Below are 20,388 nucleotides of genomic sequence, written 5' to 3' on the forward strand. Positions count from 1 at the left end.
ATCAAAATGATCATAGAAATACAAGGAGAAATAACCTTTCATTGATGATTCAAAATCCAAACCCGGGAAGGGACTTCCACATTCCACTCGACCATAGAATGGCTGAGCCAAATTGCACCTTAGCCATTCACCCCCATGCCATATTAAAAACATGAATGTGGGATCTCATAGAACACATCAATCAAAACTCATCCAGGGCTTCCAGAGGCCATCCACCTCAACACATCAAAAAATTATTCCACCTCATAATTGGACATCACCAAAACCATCATCAGATCGGTATTATTCCAACCATCTAGGGCTCCAAAGATTTTTTCCAACCCGACTACAGGACTAGTAACTCAACCCACAACGTTTAGCGGGATCCAGAGCATTTGTCCAACCAAGGCTACGAGACTAGTAACTCAATCCACCAAGGGATCCAGAGTGTTTTTCCAACCCAGACTATGGGACTAGTAACTCAACCCAAGATGTTCCAAGGCTCAAATCATTTGTCCAACCAAGGCTATGGAACTAATAACTCAACCCAAGCTAAGGAAACATGAGAACCAATAAAAAATATTACAAGGAAATAAACGCACAATCACCATGGCTATCTAGGAAATGGCAAGGCTAGGTAATCCACTGCCCATCCTAGCCATCCTCCATGCCAATGATAGATCACAACCAACAAACCACATGCATACGCCATGCATGCCAAAACTAGTGAAGGAAACATACATGCAACTCGGTACTTGCAAACAAATATGATGTAGTTGCTGATCCCGATGCCTTCTTGTTCTTTCCTTCTCTTCCTTTGCCTTCTTGCTCCAAGAATCCAAGTATGCCATACTCTCCAAGCATGCTCCAAGAGTATGAGAGAGAGAGAGAGAATAATGAGAGAGTTCCAACACTAAACTAACAAAAGGTTACCGATTGATCCTTAGAAGCCTTTTTTATGAATGAGGCCTCTATTTTCTGCATTTTCCACTATTTTCATTCATTTTCCTCCTCACATGCAGCCAGTGACCTTTCACCTCCTTTTTCTACATTTTGCACTATTTTCATTCATTTTCCTCCTCACATGCAGCCAGTGACCTTTCACCTCCTTTTTCTCCTAATTTCCATTATTTTCATAAATAAATCTGCCAAAAATGCCATTTTGCCTTTCGAAAGGCTTAGCCATTTCCTTTTACATAAACAACCAAATGAACACCCACTAGGATGTCTTGCCCAACATTCAGATTGGAATAAGTGTCCCATCGACCGTGGTTATTGTTTTTAACTTTTATTACATGGAATTTTCACCAGGGTTGTTACAATGTTACAAGTTTTGATTGTCCTCCTGCGGGATGTCATCGTGGTGGGAGAGATTGTAGAGCACAACAATATGCTTTCAATGAAAACTAAGAACCTCTTTATCCCCATCATGGAGATGTTCCTGAGGAGATGCCTTGGGAAGAAAACATCTCCACTCTTACTATTGATGACATGAAGGTTCTTTCCAATAGATTACAGAATGAGCTAGAAAATATCAATCTATCTAGCCCTACTATAGATTGTCTCCAAATACTTTTGCATGGTTTGGAGAATCTCATAGAGGTGTATCATGGGATTAGACTGATGATCGAGGTTTTTTTTTACATGATATGTAGGAGGAGAGCATTAGTTATGGGTTGACACTCCTTTAAAGAAGTGAGCGACATGGTCACTAGAAAAATGGCCTTCTCATAGTTTGACTTGTGCCCTAAAGAGAAAAATCATATGAAGGTTGCAAGATTTAATGACCCCAATATTGCAAAATTTGTTTATTAGAAGTTCATGTAAACATATGGGAAGTTCCCCAATAATGATGAAGTGCAACAATATCTTGCGAGGATGTTGTATGCTAAGTTTCGAGAGCACATGGATCCCAATTATACATATACATGATCCATATTATATGGAGTTGGGAAAGGTCATCCATATGAATGACTTGATTCTATACAAGATGTTGGATTTAGGGCTCCAACACCTCATTTAACACCTTTACCACCTAGAGTTGTTGCACTTCAAGATGAGTTTGTCATTGCATCTAGGACAAAAGCTCAGGGAAGGGAGAAGATTCAGGATGTTTTGTGAGCGATGTCAGTTGACTTAGGGAAGAGGAAGAGTTCAATGAGTGAGGAACAAATTACACCATTTTTTAGTGTTATGGATGGGGTGTTGAGAGATATGGATCAACCAGAGCTTGAGAGATATGCAACATATTATCGAGATCATTTGGAGCGATCCATGGCTCGCAATAGCAGAGCCTTGTCAAGGCATGACCTAGGAAGCTATGATTAATAAACTATAAAATCACATTTACAAGATTAGATATAATGCATGTTACATATAAATTTATTATGTTGAACTGTATATACATTTTTTCTCCAAAAATCACTTATATATTTATTCAAACTTATGCAATTTTCATAATTTTTAAATGATGAATTACTTAACTTAGTGGAACAATTGCCACTTCATGAACTTGCTGATATATAGGCACCCCAGGTATTACTATGTATATAGATTTTTTGCTTCAGATTGTGAATGAATTAAAGTCACATGAATTTTATGGTGTTTCTCACACATTTTATGTTCACTTTGTAGGTTAGCGATACGAATGAAAGAATCAATCATGAAACTGAGCCCCAAGGAGATGGTACAAAATCTCAACAAGATGGTATATTCATACCCTAGTAGTCTATTATCCATGTAGTTTTTTGGACATACTTTTCTTAATATGATTGTAAGCTCTAATTAATGGTATGTTATTTTAGAAATACCATATATGACATGTTTGGTATTTATTAATTTCTTTTGATTAATTAAATTATGTTGTTGCAGTTTAATTGTAGTTCTATTAAGGGATGTGTGCAAGGAGTTCATGCGGTAAGTGTTTTTCATTTTTATTTGAAGGAAAAAAAGTATAGTTTCCCTTGTTGCAAAAGTAATCCATTTATCAATCTAGATCTCATAGATGCATGGTTGCAAACCAATTGTTTTATGACATTCTTTATATTGTCTTACTGGATTTAAAATTCATGTTTATGTTTAAGACTCTTTTGGGGAGTTATATACCCTAGTAGAATTTATCACTTTGTACCATACCAGTAATTTGATTTATTGAACATCGATCTTGGTATGTTGTGTGACTATTATCCATCTAGTTGTACTTTTGAAATCTTTTTTTTTTTGATAGTACTTAGTTTAAGTCCATTCATCAAAGACAAATTGTATGAGATAATCCTTGATCCATTAAACCAAGCCCAAAGTACAAGGTATTATTTAGTCATGAGGCTCCATTTCATGCCTCTTCAAAAACTTGATGTAGCTCTTCCAACTCCAACTAAGGATAAAATCTTGTCATGATCCTCTCCCTCTTTCTGGGAGAACCTTCTCAAATCTTGCTTCTATGATGCCATCTTTTTCATATTATATGTTCACTTCTTTTAGGTGCAATCAAGACTATCTGCTCCCTCTAAACTCAAGTTTTCTTGTAGTACAATTTTGGAACTTCCCCTTGCTTTGATACTATCTTCCACTTCTTTCATGTTTCCAAAGCCTAGGAAACCCTTACCATTGACCTGAAATCCTCACTAGGAGGTCGTGAAAGAACAAATACAATTAAGAAAAGTATATAGAAAAGAGACTAACCAAAATTAGAGACAGTAACAACAATAGTAATCAAAGAGAAGAGTTATAGAATACTTATGTTTTGAGAAAAGTTAACTCCCTCTTAATCTTAGACTTCTGATATTCTTCATCATCCTTGTCTTCCACATCAACATTATATCATACCAAGGGATAGGGTTTCTTATTTCAGTGGAAACAATCAATCCTAGGGTTTTTCTTATTCAAGCTCTTTCTAGATTTTTCAAACCCCAGATATTGCAATATTTAAAGACTAGAATCTGTCCAATGCCTTCAAACTTCCAAACCCTAGATTTTTACTTTACATATTTATGCAAGTTCAATGGAATTTGATATATGTAATACTTTATGATAAAATACCATAATGTCTCAAACTCACTACAAAGAGATTGTAATAAGGCATCTTCATATGGCAAGTCCATTAAATATTGTTGTATCATTTCTAGCAATGCATTGATTTTGAGCTATTCTACCAAGTTCTGTAAAATACTTCAGTTAAAGAGGAGATCAACCTATTTAGTAATATTAAGTGCATAAGTATCTTAACATACATAATTTTCTTCAAGTTTTTCAACCAAACAATTTACTTATAAAGGAATTTTAGGTATTAAATTACTCGCGATTGATTTTTTTTGAATACTATGTTGTGTGAAGTGATCTGAAAATGGAATGTACTTGTTTAAGGGTGCAAGGTATCCATTTCCCATAATTTCAAATGTGAGCTATACACTCCAAGTGACCTCTGAAAATGTGAAAACTTCTTATTTCTTATACAGAGATAGACTGTAGGGGCATTCACCGAACATGTCACCTCTAAAGAGAGGATGAGTTCCAGAGGCTACCTGGCCCTCTACAGGCTCTGCCTAAAGAAATAACGAAGTAAACACTTAGAAGTCTTTGACATACACATACTTGAAGTTTGATGTCTTGCGGAATAAGACAAATAACTTTCTACAGCTGAATAGGTGATTATGTGTGTATGAAAGTTATGTATATTTGCTATTTAACACTTTACATCAGTTTTGTTTAGCATATCATCTTCAACAAATAAAGACATCCAAATGATGAAGCAGTTCACCCCTTCTGGGCTACATCTGCTGGACCAAGCCTCTCAAACTAGGCTTGTCCTCTTGTATTAAAAATGCTACAAAGGCTAATACAAGAATATGAGTGTCTCGAAAGACAGATCTGACTGTAAATATAGAATCAGAAGATAGGAATTAGCTAAACATGCTCTTTCCCAAAAACTAAACAATGAAATTGTACCTTATACAGTACTTTCCCCAATTGACTCTAGTGATCCTTTAAACTTGCATTGAGAATTTTGAGGTGAAGATGACCTCAATTGGTTATGAAACCTCTTCCATTAGACTCAAAAGGTCTAAGATAGCAGAAATAGGCTTTTGAATCACCAAAAATGGATGAACATAGCCCCCAAACAGCTCAAGCACTGAAATGGCCCTAGTGGCCTTGAAAGCTTCCCTGAAGCTAAACAGTGAGAAGAATGCCTCAACAGGAAAAAAAAGCTATAGAAATGGATTCAGAATTCTGAAAAGCTTTAGGAATGACCTTTGTTCCACATTCACTGGCTGCACAATTCCCAATGTAACTCCCGAACTGATTTGGCCCTAGTGGCTCTTGGAACTTCCATGAAGAAAAATCACCTACAAACGACCTCAAATGGCTGTGAAACCTATGCCAATGGCTTCAGAAGGTCGAAGAGACCCAAAATAAATAAAGAAAAAATTCGTCCAAAAAGGACTTTCCTAGCCAAAGTTATGGCTCATTAAAGTTTCTCCAGTCTGCCCTAGAAAAACTCTAGATAAAACTGGCTAACTGCCAGATAACCCCGACAAATAGGCAATTCCGCCATTTTTGGAGTGCTACGCCAAATCCTCCACCAAACCCTGACCGGACCACCGGATTTAACTGTTTGGTGTTAAAGCGCATGTGAACGCATTTATAACACTGGCAGTCTTTCTCGGATTGTGCGCCCAAAATTGTGGTTGACGGGCAGTCTAACCGTTGTTTAACCCGGACTTTGGGGACATGTGACCACCACGTATTATAACCGTTGAACGTTATTAGCGTTGGCGGTTTAGTAGATAGGCCTGTGGTCTTGTGCTGTGGTCTCATGAGTGGGGGTTGGCCCCCTTCGGGCCCCGCCTTAATACAAAACAAAACTTTATAAAATATTTCCGCCACCCATATAACAAATGTAACCTTGGTGGCGTGTTGGTAAGGCGTGGTTGTTGTAGATTGTAGGTTGCGGGTTCAATAATCAGAACTCCCAAAAGTTTTAACCATGCGCCCCATCATACTTGCTGACGTCATCCGGGCCACGTGATAGCCTTCGGGCTTGCCACGTGGCAATTTTTAATTAGCTGCCCAAAATAGAATATTCCAAAGAATATTCTATGGAATATTTTTTTTTTTTTTTTTTTTTTGAAAAAATTCAAAATTTCAATGTTATTGGGCAATTCTTCTTTTTGGCATAACTTTCTCATACGACGACCGTTTTCCGAACCATTTGTGGTGCCGGAATCAGGAAGACGAGCTCTATCCGATTGTTCAGGTTCAAACCAGTTCTGAGCACTTTCATTTTTGACCATTTTACGACACTTGGTCTTGAGCTCCTGATCATGAAGCAATCTTGTTGTTTTTGCGAGATAGGGAAGAAATGGAAATATTGTGTTGTGGGAAGCAATACTATATTTTTCATGGGAAAGGGCACAAGTTAGTCATTGTTTTAGATAGTTTCTAGTTGCATCCTGGAAATATCTTATCTTCTAATGGAATACCTTATCAAAAAAACTAAGCACTCGATACTTCCATAAGTTAGAGAAACATTTCATGTTATGATACAAAATTTAAAAATAATTTTTGCATCCAACATGTTAGAGAAAAATATTGGATCAAATTAACAATCATAACAAGCCATTAACAAGGAAATTTTATGAAAAATGATTCACTTTATCTGATGATGGTTTGAGGTTGTTCTCAAATCATAGTCATACCAAATATTTCTCCAAAGAGTATATTGGAATCAGTAACCTTAGAGGCTGAATCAGTTATGGAAATGTAGGTGAATTGTAGATTGCTACACCTATTTTGATCTTAATTGACAATCCACCTCCAAAAATAATATTTTGAGGGTACTCTCTTCCATTGACTATTAAAAAATCATCAACATCATTGTAATCTCTACCATAGAGTTGGGTCATTGATGAATATGTAATCCATTAGTTTATAACCATCCACCTAGTTGCAAATGCAGCAAGCTCTACTCTGAAGCCATCCATGGGACCATCATACCAACACTCCAGTGCATCGTAAGCTTCATCATCTACAATAGAAGGTAGAATTTTCCATATAGGTTGTGTTGAATTTAATTTTCTACATAATTTTGGGTCTTTTTGGGCTCTTGATCATCTATATCAGGAACTATACAAATTCCTAACTTGGGAGATGATTCACTAGCATCAAACTCTCTTGAATCAACTTCTTTTTCCACTTCTCTTGCTTCCTTTGCAAAATCCTTTGTTTCTTAAAGTTGGGAAGTGTTAACATTTTCCTCGTTGAATTCTACTCGAATAATTTCCAAACTCTCAACATCCTTGTCAAACGTAGCACTCTCGCTCATGCTCTCCAAGGAAGGAAAAGCAACAAGTGATGATTTGTTTGAATTATCTAAATTCTTCTTCTAGGGAACTTCAACATTGTCACTTTGCTCCAATGTCTTTTCATTGGCCCGTGCAAAACTTCAGTTTAATTCTTTTACTCGTTATGTATTCAAGTCAGATCTCAATTTAATCACTTTTGACTTTAACTCATTATGTAAATCTAGTTTTCTTCTGATTTTTTATATATATTTTTGGTTCAAAGTCTCTTCTCTAATAACAATGAAACTTGTAGCACCATTAGAAGCAATATTATCACTTGGCTCTCCAGTAATTATAGTGTTGCGAAAATCATAATCATTTGTAGGAGCTCCACTTTTGAGAGAGTAACCAAAAGTAGACAAGATACTAACCAAAAGTAGAGACACTAACAAATGTATTAATCAAAGCGAAGAGTTATATAATACTTATATTTTGAGAAAAGTTAGCTCCCTCTTAACCTTGGATTTCTTGCATTCTTCATCATCCTTGTCTTCCACATCAACATTATGTCATACCAAGGGACATGGTTTCTTATTTCAATGGAAACAATTTGTCCCGAGGTTTTGTTCGCAAAGCCTAGCGTTTTATTATTTAAGCTCTTGCAAGGGTTTTCAAACCCTAGACATTCTAATATTTATAGGCTCTAGAATTTGTCCAATGCCTCCAAACTTCCAAACCCTAGATTTTTACTTTACATGTTTTTGCAAGTTTAATGGCCTTTGATATCTGCAAGATTTTCTGATCAAATACCATAAATTCTCAAACTCACAAGAAAGAGATTGTAATAAGGTATGTTCATATAACAACTCCATTAAATATTGTTGTATTATTTCTAGCAACACATTGATTTCGAGTTATTCTATCAAGTTCTGTAAAAGACTTGTCTTAAAGAGGAGCTCGACCTCTTTAGTAATAGGTGCACAAGTATCTTGGCATAAATATTTTTGCTTCAAATTTGTTAACCAAAACATTTCCTTTAAAAATGAATTTTAGGTACTAAATTCCTCGGGACTAGATTTTTTTTAATATTGTGTTGTGTGAAGCAATACTATCATTTTCGCAGGCTAGGGAACAAGTTAAATTATTGTTTTAGATAGTTTCTAGTTGTATCTTGGCAATATATTATCTTCCAATGCAATACCTTCTCAGAAACACTAATTAGCACTCGATACTTCCTTACATCATAAAAACGTTTCATCTTATGATACACAAATTTTAATTTTTTTTACATCCAACATGTTAGAGAAAAATACTGGATCAACTTCACATCCATAACAAGCCTTTAACAAGGAAATCTTATGAAAAAATATTTACTCTATCTAATAATGGTTTAAGGTTGTTCTCAAATCATAGTCATACCAAATATTTCTCCAAAGAGGAAATTAGAGTTGGTAATGTTAAAGACTGGACCATTTATGGTAATGCAGGTGAATTGCAACTTGTTACACCTCTTTCGATCTCAACTAACAAGCCACCTCCAGAAACAATCTTTTGAGGGTACTCTCTTCCATTGACTATTGAAAAATCATCAACATCACTATCAATCATAGAAGTGGGCCATCGATGAACATGTAATCCATAGGTGTATAGCCATACACCTAGTTGCAAATGGAGAAAGCTCCACTCTGAAGCCATCCAGGGGATCATCATACCAGCACTCCAGTGCATCGTAAGCTTCATCATCTACAATAGAAGGTAGAATTTCCCATATAGGTTATGTTGAATTCAATTTTCCACATCAATTTGGGTCTGTTTGGGCTCTTGATCATCTATATCAGGAACCATACATATCCCTAACTTGGGACCTACTTCATTGGAACTAATCTCTCTTGAAGCAATTGATTTTGCCACTTCTCTTGGTGCCTTTGAAAAAAGCCTCTATTTCTTCAAGCAGGGAAGCGTTAACATTTTCCTCATTGAATTTTGCTTGAATAATTTCCAAACTCTTAGCATCCTTGTCAAATGTATCACTCTGACTCATGCTCTCCAAGGAAGGCAAAGCAACAATTGATGATTTGTTTGAATGATCTAAATTATTCTTCTCGGGAACTTCAACACAGTCACTTTTCTCCAATGTATTTTCATTGGCCCATGTAACACTTCAGTTTAATTTTTTTACTCATTAGGTCTTCAAGGCAGATCTCAATTTCATCACTTCTGACTTTTTCTTATCTATAAATATAGTTTTCATTTTGATTTTGTTTTAATATTTTTAGTTCAAAGTCTCTTCTCTAATAACAATGGAACTTGTAGCACCATTGGAAGCAATATCAACACTTGGCTCTATAGTAATTATAGTGTTGTGAAAAGCATACTCATTTGTAAGAGCTCCACTTTTGAGAGAGTAACCAAAAATAGAAAAAATACTAACCAAAAGAAGAGACAATAACAACAATAGTAATCAAAGAGAAGAGCTATATAATACTTAACTTTTGAGAAAATTCTGCTCCCTCTTAATCTTGGACTTCTTGCATTCTTCATCATCCTTCTTTTCTACATCAATATTATGTCATACCAAGGACCATGGTTTCTTCTTTCAGCAGAAACAACCAATACTAGGGTTTTGTTTGCAAACCCTAGGGTTTTTCTTATTGAAGCTCTTGTTAGGGTTTTCAAGCCTTAGAAATTCTAATATTTAAAGACTCTAGAATTTGTCTAATACCTTCAAACTTCCAAACCATAGATTTTTACTTTACATCTTTTTTCAAGTTCAATGGCATTTGATATCTACAAAACTTTATGATCAAATACCATAAAGTCTCAAACTCACAACAAAGAGATTGTAATAAGGCATCTTCATATGGCAACTCCATTATATATTGTTGTATCATTTCTAGCAACATCGAACTCTTCAGTAATAAGTGCACAAGTATCTCATCATGAGGAAATTTTCTTCAACTTTATTAACCAAACAATTTCCTTTAAAAAGGAATTTTAGGTACTAAATTCCTCGCGACTATAATTTTTTAATTTTTGAATATTGTGTTGTGTGAATTGTTGGCATTTATGTCAACAAGGTCATTTTGTTGTTCATAATATGCCTATTTCTACCTCATGATGTGTGATGAGTGCTTGGTGATGTGTGTTTGGCTTGATAGTCTTGTTAGTTAACATTGATGCCAACATACTTATAACTAGACCTAGTGGAGGTGATTTGGAGATGGATTCTACATATGATGTTGGATTGAGGTTGACATGTTGTTTTGGTTGAAGATTTTATTGTTGCAGGTGGCTGGAGTGCAACTATAGGTGTTTCATATGCTTCTACATGTGTTGGAAGCATTGGATATGTTGCTACACATGTTGTAGGTGGTTCTACCAGTGAGGGAGGAAGTTGGATGACATGATGTTGCTACTGCATGAGTTGGAGATGTTGCTACAGGAGTTAGAGATGTTTCTATAGGTGTTTCGATAGATTGTGGTTGCTTCTTAAGGAGTTGGAGGTGTTGGTCTTAGTGATGAGGTTGGAAGAATAGGGACTACTTGTCAGCGACTTATTGCGGGAGTCCCTAGAAAATGTCATAAGTTGCAGACTTTTCACAAGGCTTGGAGGGCTGAAAATCTCCAGTCGTTGGTAGACATTCCTATGGGATGAATTGAGGTGTTCCAGTCGAATCTAGCCTATGTTGTGTGTGCGATCGAGGTTTTTGACGAGTTTTTATCCATATTTATCGCACTTGTCAACTAATTTTGGTGTTTTGGTGACATTCTTGTTCGAAAATTTTTGGTTTATGGTTAGAAAAGTTTGTGGGACCTCCAGAAATTAATCAAAGTTGAAAATATCAAACGGAATGTGGATTTAGTGGTTTGATAGAGTCAATGAACTAAATTTGGATCAAATCAAGCATATGCACAGAGTTGTGAAACCCCATAGTTCTTTGTAATTATTGAGTTTAGCACCTCAGTTCATATATATATTGGAGATAGCTCAATGATAGTTTGGTTGATTATCCTAGTTTGTGGTGTGTGTGTGCATGTGGAGAAGAGTATGCAAGCTGTGTGAGGACTATATTGCAGATTTTCTGAAGCAGTTTGCAAGTGTGTCAATAGATAGTTTAAGTATGATTTAGCCATTATATTTGTGTAGTGAGTGAGAAGATGAAGTGTATATTGTGTTAGGGTCCTATGATTCATAGGATCAAATGATGATTGAATTTTTTCTTTTAGTATATCCAATTGTAAATAAAATTGTATATTGAAAATGATTTCCAAAAAAATACATAAAAAAAATGAAAAGATGGTATATATAAAAAATAGAAAAAAAAATGGATGAAAAGAACCCCATAAAAAATAGAACTGAAAGTGATGCAAATTCAAATGCCACTACCAGATAAATAATTTGATTTTATAGAATAAATTGATTGTTGTGTGCATCTTATTCAAAATGCTACAACCCTGAGTCATTGTTTAGGTCATATAGTGTAATCATGATAAAACAAGTTTCAATTTCTGTTAATTAGATTAGAGAATAAAATCAACCAAACTATGTAATCTTGGCTAAATATAGTTAGGTATATTAGGTGAATATATTGATCCAACAGTTGAATCTGGATCAATGAATTAGTAGGGCTAGGTTGCAGTTAGATTAGATAAGTTTCCTTTTTTTTTAAAGAAAATAAAATAAAACAAGGGTCGGCAGCTCTAAATGCACACTTTGTCAGTCAAAATTAACCCCAGTCTAGAGGAAAATGGAAATCAAAGGGGTTGAAATTGCTATCACTCCTCCGGATCTCCAAGGCTGAGGAAGAGTCTAGATGAGGTAACCAGAGAACAATATTATGACTTGGTAGCTAGCCCTACCAGGCTAGAGAGGGCTATCTCCAAAGAATCATAGCCAAGACGGCTAGATGGATTAGGGTTTTAGGCTAGGTATAAAGTGTAGAGGGTTGTTCGATTTGATTTGGTGGGATTATTGTTGGATGAGGGTATTAGGTCAGAGAGGCTAGGTAAGAGCAAATAAGATATGATTGCAGACATCCAAAGGGGCAAGGTAGGCAGAAGGTTTAGCACTTAAAAGATGATTTGGTGATATGGTTTAAGACTGATGAGGAGTTAGGAAGAGCATAGGAGATGTATTCTTCCGAAATTGAAGAAAAATGGACAAATTATGATAACTTTCCCAAAACAGAGCATGAACAAACATGTATTCTGCCTATCAACTTGAAAATTACCATAAAACAGACATGAAATGGTTTATGAGCTTACAAAGCATTCATAAAAATGATAACAAAGAAGAAACAATGTGAAACATCCATACCACATGTATCCCAAAGAAATAGCTACAACTCATCCATTAAAACTGGCCAAAATTTGATACAATAGTGTCTCTTATCACTAGTACAACATCCAACTGAGTCCCACCTCTAGAATGACTGAAAAAGTACATGATATAGGCCTCAAACAAACACCTCCCAGCCTCAGGGGTCGAATCCATGAGAGAAGGAGAAAACTGAACTGATAGCTAGAATGTAGGGTGGTCAAAGTGACTCATCCCTAAATTAAGTGAACTGATTCATTACACCTCATTGAGTTCATTTACCTAATGTATTTACCCTAGATAATAGTAAAAACATGATAATTACATTTACTTCATCAATTACATAAGTGAAAATTAATTTCCAAAGGTGAAAATCAAAACTGGAGCAAAACAGTGAAAAAATCAGGGAATTTTTCCCTAGGCAAAGCCCTAATGCCCTATGTGCAACACCTTAAGCTTGTGCGCAGTGCCAACTTCAAGATGATTTTTGAAGGGGTTGGTGATGTCCAAATTGAGATTAGGATAACTCATTGGAAAATTTATCATGTATACTTTCCAGAAATGCCCTTGGTTCCAAAAAAATGATAATATTTGACCCTGCAAAAGGTTAATCCTCCAAGACTACTTCTGTGCACAACGGCTAGTTGAAAAAGAGGGCAGAAAGGTGAATTTTGAGGTGTTTTTGGCCATTCCTCCCTGTCCAATGGTCCAAATTTGGTGTGCTAATAGTAAAAAGTGTATGTTCTTGTCCTTCTGAATCCAATGGTAGTCTTGGTTTTCCATTTGGAGACCTCAAGAAGATGCCTAGCACTTAGGGCGCTGCGCATAGGACAATTCACTTATGCCAAAACTGTCCAATGTTGCACAAAAAACCCAAAAATGTCAAAAGTGCCCAAAATCTTGTAAAAATTGGCGTATAAGATGTTTATGAAGTGTGCTAGGCATGGAAAGAGGCCTCAACAAGGATATCCAACTTTCCTTTCTCCTCTTGCACCTTTAGGGTTTCAAGCTTTGACTTCATTTTCTTGAGCTTGGACCTTGCTATTTGGCTTCTTTGGCAATAATACTTTTATGTCCTCCTCTGTATGTGATTATCCCCTTTAGACTTGTCTAGGAGCTTTTCAAGATGGTTTTTCACCCTCTCAAGCCAATGCTCCCTGTTTTCATTGATCATTATGGCCAACTGCTCATTTATGGTAAGCTCATTGGCTAGTTCAAATTCTTTCTATTTTTCTAGTTCCAATGCTCTTTTTAGGCCTTTGGTCCTTGGTATTTTCCTTGGCACTTGTTCTTCCAGCTCATCATCATATTCTCCATATGCTTCATCAAGTAAGGCCTTAGCCTTTTCTGCCTCTCTTTATGCTTTTATGAATTTCACTTCATCAATGAAGTGCTTTGTCTTTAGCTGCTTATTCTCTTGCTTGTAGAAGTTAATGACAAATGTGGCCCTGTCGAGATTAGTTTGGAGTTCTATAATATTGGAATCCTTCCCCTTGAAGACTATGCTAATGTACTCATAGTTATCCTTCTCACTTAGATCAACAAGCACAAAATCCTATTCTGTCTCATGGAGGTCCTCCTGTTACTGCTGGATTTCTACCTCTATCTTCTTTTCTTTACCTTTGTGTACCTGCTTTGTTGATGAAGAAGGAAATGTCCCTACCAAAATCTGTGGGGAAAACACCTGCCTATGACCTCTCTGACAAGTACATGACAATATGCTCGAATCTATCCTCTTAGGCTTGATGACCTCAGCTCTGCTAGGTAACCTTGCATGATCATGAAATGGTGAGGATGGTGGTGAAATAGGATGAGATGATGGAGGGATAGATGTAGTGGGCTGAGATGGAGGGGGTATGTCTTCATCATGATGATCAATGGGATGAGATGAAGATGGCATATATTGAGCATGTGGAGGTTTTAGAGTAGTGAAAATATGATTGGCAATGAAAGTGTCCCATGCAATATTCAACTGGTTAAGGTGATGGAGGACAATGATCTTGATGAGAGAGTGATGGAAAAGACTGTTCATTTTCTGCTCATACCTTTTTATTTGAACTGTGTATGCCATTTTCTTAATGCTCCTGAACAAATAATAAGGGATATTGAGCATTTTGACTCTTGTGAAGTGCATGAGCAATTTGATATGGTATGAATAAAGTCTGGAAAATTTGCCTTAACAAGTGAAGTACTTCATGATGATTTTCATCATGGGAGCATAGGTACAAAGAAGGTGGCTGAAAGGTAAGAATCTCTTTCTCTCATTTCTATACCGAGGCTTCAAGTATGGCTCATAATATTGATGATCTAGGTTTTGGGCTTTAAACCACCTCTCACCCACATTAGGTATTCCAGTACCAACAGCAATAATATCTGAGGATATGGTGAAGGTTACCCCATCAAGGGTCACATGATTGTCTTCAAGATTTGAAATGAACACTCTAGTCAAAACAGGATGGCTTTTGACTCTTGGTACCATCATGCAAAAATCAAAACATCACAAATGCTTGAAACAAGTGACTGTCATGGGTGAGGCCATTAGTTCTCTTGTGTTGGTAGGATCAAACTTTAATATTCTTCCTCCTTTGTGTGGTATTATTTCTTCCATGTCTTCCTCTTCTGTAAAATCTCTATCTTCTTCCTCCATATGTGTTTTTGTTATTTTTTCTTGAAACCCTAGGGATTAGGAAATGGGAGTGGGAATGGGGTAGGAAAAATTTAGGGAGTGGAGGAAGGGATTAGGGAATTTAGGGAAGTGATAGGGGAGTGAAATGTATATAGGATTTAGGGTTTGATATTTAATTATAGGTATGTAGTAGTTCTGCCTAGGGATTTTGTTGCCTAGGACTTAGGGTTTAAGGGAGAATGCACTTGGGATATGGATTTAGAAACTCAAGGGTAGGGATGGAGTTTATTATGATGTGGGAAGGGGAGAAGGATCTTAGGAATAGTTTTTAGGGGTGTAGGAAAAAATCTAGGGTTTGCAAGGCTTTAGAATTCCCAATTTTCGGCAACAAACTTCATAACATGAATGATGACTTTGAGAGCAGTAAGGAGGGATGAAAAAGGTTGTAATTACTTGATAAGAGGCTTAGAAACCATGTACTAAAGGTTAGGAACCTTTATTTGCAGGTTGAGAGCTTGTGGGAAAAATTTGACTGGTGCGCAATGCCTTAAGCCCGTGTGCAGCGCCTTAAGCCCATGCATAGCACCTTCAACCCGTGTGCATCACCTGCCTTTATTTAGCTAATTTCACCCAAAATATTGAGGAATGATGCTTTGGGGTTTTATCAAGCAATTATAGGAGACAAATGGAGTTGGGTTAGATGCTAGGAAGGCCTTTATACATGAGTGAAATTGATCATTAGCTTTAAAAACCCACTTTCTAATGTTTCTCTTCTCCTTTTTGAAATGGTTGCTAATTTCCTTTTTGACTTTCTTCTTTGCAGGTGGATGATGCTTTGATTTTGATTTGGATGGATTTGGAACATATTTTTCTTAGTTGACAGCTCAGGAATAGTAACTTATTACATATAATGAACATAAAATTACATATATTGGAAAAAATATTATATCTCTATTTTTTGAAATAAAATTACAAGCTGAAATAAAAATGGTACTTGAAATAAAAATTAGAACTTGGGCAAGCATAGCCACATGTTTGCAAATCCTCTTTAAATGAAAAAGGGTTATTATTTTTTTCACTCTCATACTTTTTGCTGGCCTTATGCAGTGAAATGGTGTTTTATTGGACCTTGAAAGAATGAAACCTAGTGACCTATTGGGACCTTGAATGAGTAGACTCCATGTGGACTTGAATGACACAAAACATGATGAAATGAACCTTTATGGTCAATGTATGATTAGTACGACGCATGAAGGTGGGCCAACATGTTGGCATTATGATTCAGGTGTTGTCCTTGATGGCAAACCCATTCAGGTGATAAATCAAGAAGGACGCAGGAAATATGTTCAGCAAGTGCGTCCCCGCAGGTATACCATACAGAACCCGCGTCCAGGGACGCAGGCCAGCCGTTCAGGAGGTGCGTCCGCCCAGTGCACACTTTTCAAGGCAGAGAAAAGCACGTGGGGGTTTCTTGCGTGGTATCTAGCCGACGGTTTTGTGTTTCTATGGTGTCGGCTCGTGGTATTGTTCCATGTTTTGGGGAGAAGCTTGCCTATATAAAGCAAAGGAGTTCATTTGGATTAAGTATTATCTTGGTTGAATATCTTTTGGTGAGATCTAGTCCAGATCTATGAAGGCGAATCTTCTAATGGACGGTGATCTCTATGGCGCATGATCAGATCTGTGGATCTGAGTGTTTGGGTTGGTTCTGAAGTCCTCATATCTTTTATATCCGAAGGGACGCAGGTTCAGTGAAGGGAAAGTGCGCCGGGACGCAGTACAGTAAAGGCTCAGGTGCGTCTCTGAGGCAAAGGACGCGGCGTGACTGTGTTATTGGGTGCGTCTCTGAAGAAAAAGACGCGGCGCGATAGTGTTTCTGGGTGCGCCGGTCGCAGCAAAGCATAGAGGAACAGTGCGTCGGCACGCAGAACAGTGGAAGGTAGACTGCGTCCAGTCGCAGGTCACAGAAAGAAAATATGCGTCCCTGTCTTAAGATGATCTGTTGACTGTATATTTCTGTTCATAAGGTGTTCTGGGTTATTTCTGTAATTACTGATCTGATATCTGTAGTGGACTGTATCTGTTGTATACTTGTTGATCATTTGATTCTTCATGAAAAGAAGTAGGGGGTTGTAGCTCCTTTCCAGGAGAGACTGGAAAACGAGAGAGAGTTGTAGCTCTCTGCAGGTTGCAGCCTGCGTGCTGGTAAAGGACTGCACCAGTACAAAATCATTGTAAAAAGAATTTCTTGAAAGAAGATAGAGACATATTGCAGCAGGTGGTTTTCTCCCACATTGGGTTTCCACCTTACATCTTGTGTTCTTTGGTGTGACTGTCTATTTTCTTTATTCATGCTCATTATTTTATGGTACTGATATGCAAGAATAATTCAAAAGATCAAATAAGGAAGATTTGGTAAATTGCTTGATAATACTGATTCACCCCCCCTCTTAGTATTATTTCCAACAATTGGTATCAGAGCAGGTCCTTCAGAAAAGCTTGATCGCTTGAAGGTAGATCGTTCATCATGAGCAACTACGAGAGAGAAGCATCAATCAGGCCACCAGTTTTTGATGGGACAAACTTCAATTATTGGAAGGTAAGAGTTACTGCATATCTTCAATCTCTTGGTACTGAAGTTTGGGACATTGTAGAAACAGGCTATGCTTTTCCTTCAGCTACTCCTACAGATCCAGCTGAGAAAAAGAAGTATGAAACAAATGCAAAAGCAGTCAGTACTCTATTAGGAAGTATATCCCAAACATAATTCATGAAGGTAATGCACTTCAAATCAGCAAAAGAAATATGGGACAAAATGATCACAAGCTATGAAGGAGATGAACAGGTAAAACAAGCCAAACTTCAAACTCTCAGAATTCAATATGAGACTCTCAAGATGTATAATGATGAAAGTGTGGCTAATTATTTTCTTCGGGTAGATGAGATTGTAAATTGTATGAAAAATTTGGGTGAAGAAGTAAAGGAGTCTCTAGTAGTTCAAAAGATTCTAAGATCATTATCCCCCAAGTTTGAATCCAAAGTATCTGCAATAGAAGAAAAAGAAAATTTCCGTGTTCTTACTATGTCTCAGCTACATGGAATTCTAACTGCTTATGAAATGAGAAAGGGAGGACCATCAGACAGAAGGGAGGCTGCTTTTAAAGCATCAGGCAAAGAAGATTACTATGAAGCAAGCCATGATCCAGAAGAAGAGGAAGAAGAATCAAATTTTGTCAGAAATCTTCAAAGAGGTTCTGGAAGGTTCAGAGGTAAGCTACCTTTCAAATGCTTTGCTTGTGGAAGAGTAGGTCATTATGCTGCAAAATGCTCTTATAAGGATAAAGGAAAGGAACCATTTAGATGGAACAAGAAACAAAGCGCAAATAAGAAAAGGTACTACACCCATGAAGATAGTGATGGCTTATCAAACAGTGATGAAGATGAACAAGGTAATAAATATAGGTTGTTAATGGCATTTGAAGATGATGATTATGAGGATGCTGTAGATGTGGATAACCTTTATGATGAAATTACTAGACTCAAGAGATGCATAGAAGAAAAGAACATGATTATTGATACTCTACAATTCCAAATTGATGAAAAGGAAAAACATCTTGAAAAATTAGAAGGTGAAATTGTTGGTCTTAGAAAAGAAATTGAGAAAACAAAAACTATTAATCTCAAGTTTGTCAAAGGATCTGAAACTTTGGATGAGATTATCAGTGTGCAGCGGTCTCCACTAAATAAGACAGGTTTGGGCTATAATGGAGAAACTTCTCAAGCATCCACTTCAAAAAGTTATCTTGATGCAGCAAGAAGAAATGAGCAAGAGCACAAGGAAGATCATCAGGTAAAGCAGGGACAAATGTCAAGCAGAAACTATCAGGGGCAATCCAGCTTAAGGGTGAACAAAAGCCACAACCAGCCACAGGTAAAATCTTCTCAATTTGGTTCAAGAATAGATGAAAATAGAAATTACAATCAGTTGGCTGGTAGATCCAATAATCGTAGAAGCTTCTTCAATGGACAATGCTTTTCTTGCCATAACTTTGGTCACAAAGCAGCTCAATGTGTTGCGTATAAAACAATCATGACTAGGGAAGCTCAAAAACAAAGAAGTATGACAGGGATTACAAAAAGGACCTATAACAACTTTTCAGCTCTTGAAAATGAAGTTGAATGTTCTATTTGCAATAATTTTGGACATAAAGACTTTGAATGCAGAAGCAGGTTTCCGGAAAGAAAGGTACAAGAGCAGAAAAAGGAACAAGCCTCAGGCGCCAAAACATGGAGAATAAAGGAACCTCAAACAGAAAGATGTGGGATAGCATTTTATGCAGAAGGACAAGAAAATCTATGGTACATTGACAGTGGATGTTCGAAGCATATGACAGGTGATAAAGAAAAACTTGAGTCTTATTCTAATTTAGAAAAGGGAAAGAAAGTCTCTTTTGGAAATGATACTCCTGCAACTATAAAAGGAAAAGGTATTGCTCCTTTAAAAGAAGATGTTAAGGCTGGAAATGTTTTGTTTGTTGATGGATTGAAGCATAATCTACTAAGTGTCAGCCAGATGTGTGATCAAAGAACCGAGGTTATATTCAGATCAAATGGATGCCTTGTTCGTGATCTTGATACAGGTAAAACAGTTCTCAAAGGAAAGAGAACTCCAAATAATCTATACATATTTGATGAAGGACAACAACAATGCTATCTAAGCAAGAATGAAGAGCACTGGTTATGGCATCGAAGGTTGGGACATCTAAGCTTCTCACAAATAAGGAAAGCTTGCAAATATCAGGCAGTTCGTGATCTTCCAGATATCAAAATTCCTGACAACACCATATGCAGATCATGTCAGTTTGGAAAACAAACCAGAACTAACTTTCCAGAGAAAGAAGGATCAGCCAGCATGCCTCTTGAGCTAGTACATACAGATGTATGTGGACCATTCAGAAAAAGAACACCTAGAGGAGAGGAATACTTGATATTATTTATTGACGATTTCTCCAGGTTTGTTTGGTTAGGTCTTATGAAGCACAAAGATGAAGCATTCGAAAAATTCAAAACCTTCAAAGCCTTGGCTGAAAATGAATCAGGTCACAAAATTAAGTGCCTCAGATCTGACAGAGGTGGGGAATTTACTTCAAATGAATTTTTCGATTTCTGTGATGAACATGGGATAA

This window comes from Pinus tabuliformis, chromosome 9 (assembly GCF_031772625.1).
Source record: "Pinus tabuliformis cultivar Carrire ecotype Pingquan chromosome 9, CPIR1, whole genome shotgun sequence".
Lineage (NCBI taxonomy): Eukaryota > Viridiplantae > Streptophyta > Pinopsida > Pinales > Pinaceae > Pinus > Pinus tabuliformis.